Below are 8,249 nucleotides of genomic sequence, written 5' to 3'. Positions count from 1 at the left end.
AATTGGCCTATTTTTTGCGTGTACCGATTGAAGTCTTTTGAAATGAATTGCAGAATAAATGCTTTCTCGGCAGGAGGAAAAAACTCAAGACAAGAAGCCTCTTTTTTCTATAGCAGAACTAAACTGAAGTTTCTTAAGAATGCCCACTCGAACCAAAGAAGACGTATACGGAAGAGTCATAACATAAAACAAAACTGTTTTTTTTTTTTTGTCCACAAAAATTGTTTTTTATGCGTCTGTAAATGTAAAACCACTCAACTTAATTCAGTAACAAAACAAGCAAGAAATCGAAATAATGGATTCATCTCATATATCAAAGTATTTCGAAATATTTAACTTTTTATTTTCAATATTTGGAGTTGATACGTTAGATACAGATAGATTATATCTTGTAAATTTTCTCTACTTTCCTTTTGTCAATCAGCCCCTCCCCTTTTATCCTTTCTTTTGTGCTCCTTAAGAACTAAACAAGTAGATTTCTTTCTTATAACATAATGATAAATGTAATGATAACTTTTCTGTCTTTTTTTGTCACTCATTTTTGATCATCATAATATTTTTCATAATTTTTTTTTTTTCAATTATTCCCGGACTCTAGACTATATACAGTCTAGATAACCCGCGAAAATTTTTCGACATATTTGATTGATATCTTGATATAGACAGGGAGCTCCTTCGTCTCAAAATCTGAATAGAATAATCTTTATTATTTGAAGCGGTTCTTTCGGGCAGTTATCGAAAGAGGGCAATTGCTTCGAATTTGATCAATTGAGATATCTGGAAACAATAATATATATATATATTTCATTCGAACATTCGAATTCAAAGTGGATTCTTATTTTCTATTTCTGTACTCTTTTTAGATTCAAGGACTAAGCACTGAATCAAAAAAAAAAAAAACAGAGAATAGATTCATGGGCCCCTACCTTATAATTTATCTTATAATTTATAATATAATGAAAGTCATGCTTGATAGAAAGATTAGATCACATAAAGTCAACGAATGAGGTGGGTTCATTAACAATTCACAGATGAAAAAATGGCAAAAAAGAAAGCATTCACTCCCCTTCTATATTTTGCATCTATAGTATTTTTGCCCTGGTGGATCTCTCTCTCATTTAATAAAAGTCTGAAATCTTGGATTACTAATTGGTGGAATACTAGGCAATCCGAAACTTTTTTGAATGATATTCAAGAAAAAAGTATTCTAGAACAATTCATAGAAGTAGAGGAACTCCTCCTGTTGGACGAAATGATAAAAGAATACCCGGAAACACATCTACAAAAACTTCGTATAGGAATCCACAAAGAAACGATCCAATTGATCAAGATGCACAATGAGGATCGTATCCATACGATTTTGCACTTCTCGACAAATCTAATCTGTTTCGTTATTCTAAGTGGTTATTCTATTTTGGGTAATGAAGAACTTGTTATTCTTAACTCTTGGGTTCAAGAATTCCTATATAATTTAAGCGACACAATAAAAGCTTTTTCTATTCTTTTATTAACTGAGTTCTGTGTCGGATTCCATTCGCACCACGGTTGGGAACTAATGATTGGCTATATCTACAAAGATTTTGGATTTGCTCATAATGATCAAATTATATCTGTTCTTGCTTGTACCCTTCCAGTCATTCTAGATACAATTTTTAAATATTCGATCTTTCGTTATTTAAATCATGTATCGCCGTCACTTGTAGTTATTTATCATTCACTGACTGACTGAAAAATGATTCACGGATTCAATTAGAATCTTTCTTACTTTGTATATAAGCAAAGAATGCAAAGTCGTACTTACTTTACTCTTTCTACCCATCAGGGGAATACAATTCCTCCTCTATTTCAGTAAATTTTTTTTTTTTTCAGTAAAAGTAAATAGCAGAATCGTGGATAGGGAACTATACTAGTGACCTACCTAATTTTATTGTAGAAATTTTCGGGATCAATGATTGTACCATGCAAACTAGAAATACTTTTTCTTGGATAAAGGAGGAGATTACTCGATCCATTTCCGTATCGCTCATGATCTATATAATAACCGGGGCATCCATTTCAAATGCATATCCCATTTTTGCGCAGCAGGGGTATGAAAATCCACGAGAAGCAACTGGGCGTATTGTATGTGCCAATTGCCATTTAGCTAATAAACCCGTGGATATTGAGGTTCCACAAGCGGTACTTCCTGATACTGTATTTGAAGCGGTTGTTAGAATTCCTTATGATATGCAACTGAAACAAGTTCTTGCTAATGGTAAGAAAGGGGCTTTGAATGTGGGTGCTGTTCTTATTTTACCGGAGGGGTTTGAGTTAGCCCCACCTGATCGTATTTCGCCCGAGATGAAAGAAAAGATAGGCAATCTGTCTTTTCAGAACTACCGCCCCACTCAGAAAAATATTCTTGTGATAGGTCCTGTTCCTGGTCAAAAATATAGTGAAATCACCTTTCCTATTCTTTCCCCAGACCCTGCTAGTAATAAGGATGTTCATTTCTTAAAATATCCCATATACGTAGGCGGAAATAGGGGAAGGGGTCAGATTTATCCCGACGGGAACAAAAGTAACAATACAATTTATAATGCTACGGCAACAGGTATAGTAAGCAAAATCATACGAAAAGAAAAAGGGGGGTACGAAATAACCATAACGGATGCATTGGATGGACATCAAGTGGTTGATATTATCCCCCCAGGACCAGAACTTCTTGTTTCAGAGGGTGAATCTATCAAACTTGATCAACCATTAACAAGTAATCCTAATGTGGGTGGATTTGGTCAGGGGGATGCAGAAATAGTACTTCAAGATCCACTACGTGTCCAAGGCCTTTTGTTCTTCTTGGCATCTATTGTTTTTGCACAAATCTTTTTGGTTCTTAAAAAGAAACAATTTGAAAAGGTTCAAGTGTCCGAAATGAATTTCTAGATCCGTGGATTTATCAACATCAAATTTGTAAAAAAGAACAAATTCTTCCTGGCAATTAGGTTAGGTATGATGAAAAAAGTATGAAAAGTCTTTTGCTTGTTTATATTCTTTCTCTAGGAATTACTTTTACCGCATTCAAAATCTGTATATTGTGAAGAAGACTATTTGTCTTTACCCCTTCTTTTCTTTTTTCAATCTAAATGGGAGGGGTGTAATTATATCCCTATTGTCAGATTGAAATGTCACAGAATGGGTTTTGTTTTCTAAATTCAATTTGATTAGATACTAAACATAAGATAAGTAAGCGGAGAATAGAAAGGAAGGATAAATGAGGGGAACAAATAATTACAGGGAGTATTCTTCGTCTTCCTAGCCTTCGGCACAAGAAAAGGATGTGTAAAATTCCTTTTCTTGTGTCGAAATAATAACAATTCCGGATCCCATTCGTCAAAGATTTCTATTCTTAGTTTATATTTTTCCAGATTTTTCAGAACCCTTTATTTTTTTAGATTTACTTATAATAGATAATAGATTATAATAGATAATAGAATAAGTAATAAAGTAATCGAATAAGTAATAAGGATAATATAATAAGTATAAAATAAGTATAAATAAGTATAAAATAAGTATAAGTATAAATAAGTATAATATAATATAATAAGTAATGGACAACCAAAAAAAAGAGAAGGAATCCTTTTTTTTATAAATATAAAATAGAAGCAAGGCGATGAACTTATAAAAAAATTTCAAACTTTGATGAAATACTAAAATAAATAGAGTAAGGTTAGACTAGTCTAGAAAGGGTTTGCTTGATATCTGGTCGACAGAAAAAAAAAAGAAATATTAAAATTAAATATTAAAATATTAAAATTAAATATTAAAAAAAATTAAATATTAAAATTAAATATATATTGTGATTGTGTCATCCAGGAAAAGGAAATTGAGTGATTCCTTTTTTTCTTCTAACCTTGAAAGTATCGATAGATACTATCGAAGAACAGATGCTATGAATCAATTAATCGAGTTCATTTTTCAAAAACATCATCGGAAAAAGTGATCTATTTGTTGTCATTTATATTTATACGAACAAAATATTATGATCATTAAGAATTCAACGGGACCCCTCCTCGCGAATCAGACAAAGAAAGAGGAGGCGGGCCCCGTTGAGTTCTTACACTTTCATGCCTATAACTTAGTTCATCCCATTATTACATATTACAGGGACGAACCCAATCCAGAATATGAACCATAAAAGAAAATACCTATTAAACCGATCACAGGAATACCAGTTACCGTACCTATTATCCAAAGAGGAATCCTTCCAGTAGTATCGGCCATTTATCCCGCTTCCCTCCACATTTCATCAAGTGGTCATGCTAAAGACATAAACAGTCATAGATAATTATGAGATGCAATCCTTCCGAATGGGATAAGAGAATTCCTACTATTATTTAGTATTCTACTACTCTTTTTTTCTTAATTGAAGAAATAATTGGAAAATAAAACAGCAAGTACAAAAATGAGTAATAACCCCCAGTAGAGACTGGTACGATTCAATTCAACATTTTGTTCGTTCGGGTTTGATTGTGTCATAGCTCTATAATTAATTCGGATTAGGTTTATCGTTGGATGAACTGCATTGCTGATATTGACCCCAAAAAAGAAACGGTAGGTACAGCTAGTCCGTGAACAGCCAACCATCGCACTGTAAAAATTGGATAGGTTCGATCTATGGTCATTGGGTCCTCCTAAAAAGATCTACTAAATTCATCGAGTTGTTCCAAAGAATCAAAACGGCCGGTTATTAATGGAATTCCTTGTCGGCTCTCTGTAAAATACTCGTTTGGACGAGGGCTTCCAAACACATCATAAGCTAAACCTGTGCTGACGAATAACCAACCCGCAATGAATAGGGAAGGTATAGTAATACTATGAATGATCCAGTATCGAATACTGGTAATAATATCAGCAAAAGAACGTTCTCCTGTGCTTCCAGACATGCTGAGCTCCGCATATTCTTGTAGGGGATCGATTCCGTAAAAGATGAGATCAGTAAACGGAAATTCACTGAAATTCAATCTTTGTGAGATCGTCAATATTGTACCAAAGGTATTTTTAGAGTATACCGAATCAGTATAGCTATCCTTCTTCTGACACAGCAACGCAATTTCAAACAGTATATCGACATGAAGTGCTAGATAATTTCTTTCTTCTTCTTGCTTGTCGATGTATAACCACGTATCATGCGATAGAAAATTCCTCAAATTCCTGGAATATAATATAGGGGATTCTATTATTGGTTTGGGGCTAGAAACGGAAGATCAGGTAACCCGTGAATCCAACAAGTTTATAATAATTCATGAAGGAAATTATCATATTTCCGCAAGTCAATTAGATGCGAAATCTAAAAATTGACTTTTTTTCGTAATTGCATAAGAGGTTTTGTTTTTTGTTGTAAGCCCTCCTTTTTTTATTTTAAGGAATTGCTTAGTCGTCTAGTAACAAGTAAGAGTAGTCGATAGTATTAGATATAGATAAAAAAAAGAGCAAGGAATAAAAAAAAAATTCTACTAATCAATATTTGTGAGGCGGCCTTTCTTGTATTCTTGTATTAGATCCAAAGGTTTTTTCTTGACCTAACTACAAAGATGATGAATCTATTTCTTTTTCTTTTCTACTCTTGTCCTGCCGCTCTATTTTTGTGAATACCGTTTAGAATGATTGATGAATCAAAAAATTTCAATTGAACTTATTCTTTCAATTGGTATTTTTGCTTATCCCCGTCTCTTTTAAAAATTGAAACTTAGGTAAGTGCTTTATAAACATATGTATAAAAAGAACATATTTCATTTAGCTCCTTCATGCCTACTCTAACTAGTTATTTCGGTTTTTTACTAGCGGCTTTAACTATAACCTCAGCTCTATTTATTGGTCTGAGTAAGATACGACTTATTTGAAAATTAATTGAATGAACGAACAATTAATAAAAACAAAGTTTTCTGTCCTATTCCATATATTCTATAGTTCCTTACCGTGTTAATTATCAATTATTAGTTATTGATATTCATGGGCAATAGAGATTAATATTTAGGGATAGATATTACCTTTCTTTTTCTCCTTTCAAATAAATTGAAATGATTGAAGTTTTTCTATTTGGAATCGTCTTAGGTCTAATTCCTATTACTTTGGCTGGATTATTCGTAACCGCATATTTACAATACATACGTGGTGATCAGTTGGACCTTTGATTAATTAACATCTCTTTTTTTGACTGACCCCTTTAATTTTAATTTAATTAATTTAATTCAAGGAGGTCAAATTCGAATTGCTGTTCAATTTTTTTTTTTTTTTTTTTTTTTTCAGTTCGGTGTAATTTTCGACTTAACAAGAGCGGAATCACGCTCTGTAGGATTTGAACCTACGACATTGGGTTTTGGAGACCCACGTTCTACCGAACTGAACTAAGAGCGCTTTCTTATCATAATAAATAAGACTGTAAAAAAGAGGATTCTTTTATTTTATAACCCCAATACATCGTGCACACCTATACTATCATATATCATATATAATATGAGAAAATGATAGATTATGTATGCTTAATTTTAATCAATCTAAAACTAAAATGGCTCCCTCCTTACTGCTCAAAGGAGAAGTAATAGGTAGGGATGACAGGATTTGAACCCGTGACATTTTGTACCCAAAACAAACGCGCTACCAAGCTGCGCTACATCCCTTTCAATTGGCCTACGATGTTATTGTAGAGAATCCCTGTCTTGTTTTCCACACCCTTATTTCATCTATTGATATACAAAAATTATCTTTCCATTTCCTCTTTTTGGTCTCATATCATATAACAACCATATAATGAATAATAAATGAATCTTTTTGGCGGGAATTCTCAGGCAGAAAGGGACCTATTTTGCTGTTTTAAGAAAAGGAAAATCTTATCTATCGAATCATTGTACATTTAAATTTTAATTTTGAATTAGGAATTCCGGGTACAAATATACAAATACAAGTGGTCTTTAACCACACATACATGTGATTATATATGTATTACCATAATGTATGTAATACGATAAAGAAGGAGGATTTTAAATGCGAGATCTAAAAACATATCTTTCCGTAGCACCGGTACTAAGTACTCTCTGGTTCGGTTCTTTAGCGGGTTTATTGATAGAGATCAATCGTTTCTTCCCGGATGCGTTAACATTCCCTTTTTTTTAATTCTAGTTATTGTCGCGGGACGGGGTGAAAAAGATTAGATCGATATACAATCAAATATCTGTGACTAATCTCTCGCCCCCCCTTGACTTTAGTTGTTTTTAGAATTATAATTATATAAGAAATGAATTCTAATTATATAAGAAATAATTCTATTTAGTTTTTTTAGAATTCTAATTATATAAGAATTATATAAAATAAATAAGGAAGGTAGAACGAAAAAAGTGGATTGAACCTCAACAAAACTTGGGTTCAAGCTCCAATTAAATTACTAGTAGAGCGAAAAGAGAAATGTGGCTGGAACAACAGTATCCTACAAGATACTTAAAGAAAATACCGTACTGTGATTCTAAATCGAGTTAGAAATCATTGTATTACTTATTTACTATTAGTATAATACATATTGATTTACTATATTGATTGCAATTGATTGCAACGAAATCTTTCAGGATTTGGTTTTGAGTTAGCAACTTTTATTTATTTATTTTCATTCCTTTCTTCTTCACTTTTGATCGGAAAATAGAAGAGTTGGGTGAATTAAAAACTCAAAGGGGGTTCATGGCCAAGAGTAAAGATGTCCGAGTAACGATTATTTTGGAATGTACCAGTTGTGTTCGAAACGTCGTTAATAAGGAATCAACGGGCATTTCCAGGTATATTACTCAAAAAAATCGACACAATACGCCTAGTCGATTGGAATTGAAGAAATTCTGTTCCTATTGTTACAAACATACAATTCACGGGGAGATAAAGAAATAAATCGAATCAAGTACTCGTATGTCAACCCTTCCCGAGAATATGAGAAAATAGGACATTAGGTATTTAGGTAACATTAGGTATTTAGTATGAGAAAATAGGACATTAGGTATTCAGGTATAATAATATATATTATATAATATATTAAGTAATATTAAGTATATAATTAGTTAGATATAATATATAACTAATATATAACAAATATTTTATTTATATATTAGTCTATATTTGTATTTCCTTGTCTATTCCACGCTTTCTTTTTAAAGTGAAGTTTTTAGTTTTAAATTATTCGATATGCACGTTAATAAATTTTTAACCTTTTTAACCTGGTATATGATTGTATCAAT

At 32.2% G+C, this 8,249-nt stretch overlaps 2 non-coding genes across 2 annotated transcripts; both read right to left on the bottom strand.

Annotated features, from left to right (window-relative positions):
• Nucleotides 1–6,319: 6,319 nt before the first annotated feature.
• Nucleotides 6,320–6,393, bottom strand: TRNAW-CCA (transfer RNA tryptophan (anticodon CCA)). The gene has a single exon. It is a non-coding gene; the product is annotated as a tRNA-Trp (tRNA).
• Nucleotides 6,394–6,582: 189 nt separating this feature from the next.
• TRNAP-UGG (transfer RNA proline (anticodon UGG)) lies at nucleotides 6,583–6,656 on the bottom strand. The gene has a single exon. It is a non-coding gene; the product is annotated as a tRNA-Pro (tRNA).
• Between the last annotated feature and the right edge of the window lie 1,593 nt (nucleotides 6,657–8,249).

This window comes from Durio zibethinus, unplaced genomic scaffold, assembly GCF_047325235.1.
Source record: "Durio zibethinus cultivar Kanyao isolate XHJ-2024 unplaced genomic scaffold, ASM4732523v1 HiC_scaffold_294, whole genome shotgun sequence".
NCBI lineage: Eukaryota > Viridiplantae > Streptophyta > Magnoliopsida > Malvales > Malvaceae > Durio > Durio zibethinus.
This window is presented reverse-complemented; position numbering and strand designations above follow the sequence as displayed.